The sequence below is a fragment of the Eutrema salsugineum genome, unplaced genomic scaffold, assembly GCF_000478725.1.
Source record: "Eutrema salsugineum unplaced genomic scaffold, Eutsalg1_0 scaffold_8, whole genome shotgun sequence".
Lineage (NCBI taxonomy): Eukaryota > Viridiplantae > Streptophyta > Magnoliopsida > Brassicales > Brassicaceae > Eutrema > Eutrema salsugineum.
Window position 1 is genome coordinate 10955667 of NW_006256414.1, and position 1916 is coordinate 10957582.

Here is a 1916-nt window from a genome sequence, read left to right on the forward strand (position 1 = left end):
GTTTAAGTATTTTTCATCATGGGAATGATTGTTTATATGCTTAAATGACAGATTAAACTGGTTCTTAATGCTTGTTATTCATGTTTCACTAATGATGATTAGGTTAGAAACTGTTTTAACATAGAAGTTAATACTTCATGAGAGGATTTGCTTGGTTCATTGAGTTTAAGTTAAATGGCTTGTTTGATCATCATGATTCATTAGCTCATTAGTCTAGCATCAAGGCACCCTAATCCACTATCATGTATAAGACCTTTCTCATCATCATATCTACATTCTCATATAAGCTCTTTTACTTGCTTAAGTTGATCATTAGCTTTAATTTTTGTTTTAACTCTGTTTAGTGAAAGTAACATCAAAACCTCACTCATTTGGCTTGAATTAAGAACTGATCCTGCATCTTAGTGTCTACACATGATGGATTGATACCCTTTGTACTGCAAAGTGACAAAAGGGATTGATAACCCCTCATTTAGAGCCTTGAAAACTCTAGTTATCAATTGGCGCAGTTGCCAAAGTGTGATAGCATTAAGATTGTGTCATTTCTTGAGATCAAGCATTTTCTTTTGTGTTTTCTAATCTCTTTCAAGTTCTGGTTGTGAGTTTCAGGTGCATGAACACCAGGTCCAGATCAAGAAGTTGTGGTCCACCTTTCCCCTTAAACGACAACATTAATCTTTTGGTTCCAAGAAGGAGAAGGGATAGGCGTGGAAGACAGATTGATCAGGCTGATATGGAAGATCAAAGACAGCATGTGGTTGACATTGAGCCGCAGGCACAAGAGGGGCAACAGGCTCAGGTGCAGCAGGGTAATGCAGCTGGAAATGGAGCTGGTAATGGAGCTGGTCAAGGGTTACATCAGGGTAATGTTCAGCAGGAACAGAAGCATCAACAGCAAGCTTATGTCCACCAGGGACCAGCTCCAGCTCATCAGCAAAGGCATCAGGCCAATGTACAGCAAAGACAACAGGTGCACCACAAACAGCACTTCCAAAACCAACAAAGGAGATATGAGCAGCCACATGTCTATGTTGGAGAGAATGACAGGGCCAATGCTCATCAGTATGGAGCAGGAATTCAAGAACCACCTGTGCAAAACAACAATTTTGAAGTGAAGGCATCTTTGCTGAATATGGTCCAAAACTCAAAGTTCCATGGATTGGCAACGGAAGATCCCTTGGAAAACTTGGACCAATTTGATAAAGTCTGTGACTTGACAAAGATAAATGGAGTATCTGAGGATAGTTTCAAGCTCAGATTATTCTCCTTCAGTCTTGGTGACAAAGCACACCAATGGGAGAAGAATCTCCCAAGAGGCTCCATTCAGACCTGGGAGCAATGCAAGCAGGCATTTCTATCTAAGTTCTTCTCAACTTCCAGAACAGCAAAGCTAAGAAACCAAATCTCCAGCTTCACTCAACATAGCAATGACAGTTTTGGTGAAGCATGGGAGAGGTTCAGGAGTTACACTAACCAATGCCCACACCATGGATTTAGTGAGGCTTATCTTCTCAGCATACTTTATAGAGGAGCTCTTCCCAATATTAGGAACCAGCTGGACATTGCCTCCAATGAAAACTTTCTGGGAAAGGAGATTCATGCTGCTTTAGAACTGGTTGAGAACTTAGCAATGAGCAATGATACATATGGAGAAAACTTTGATAGAGCCAATAGGAGTGAGAGTTCAAGCAGGGATCAAAGGTATGAGAAGGAATTTAAAACACTTGAAAGCAAGCTGGACAAGGTGTTATTGGCCACTCAAAAGCCAATGCACTTTGTAAGAGAGTATGAGGAACCTTCTCAATGCTTTGAGAACATCAGTGAAGAGGGTCTTACTCAGGAAGAGCTAAACTATATTGGGAATCAGAGGTTCCAAAAGTATCAGTATGCCAATGCAAATCAGAACCTCTCTAAGA

At 40.7% G+C, this 1916-nt stretch overlaps 1 non-coding gene across 1 annotated transcript; it reads right to left on the reverse strand.

The window, feature by feature from the left end:
• Positions 1–1387: 1387 nt before the first annotated feature.
• LOC112082336 lies at positions 1388–1494 on the reverse strand. Its single transcript, XR_002896998.1, has one exon. It is a non-coding gene; the product is annotated as a small nucleolar RNA R71 (small nucleolar RNA).
• Between the last annotated feature and the right edge of the window lie 422 nt (positions 1495–1916).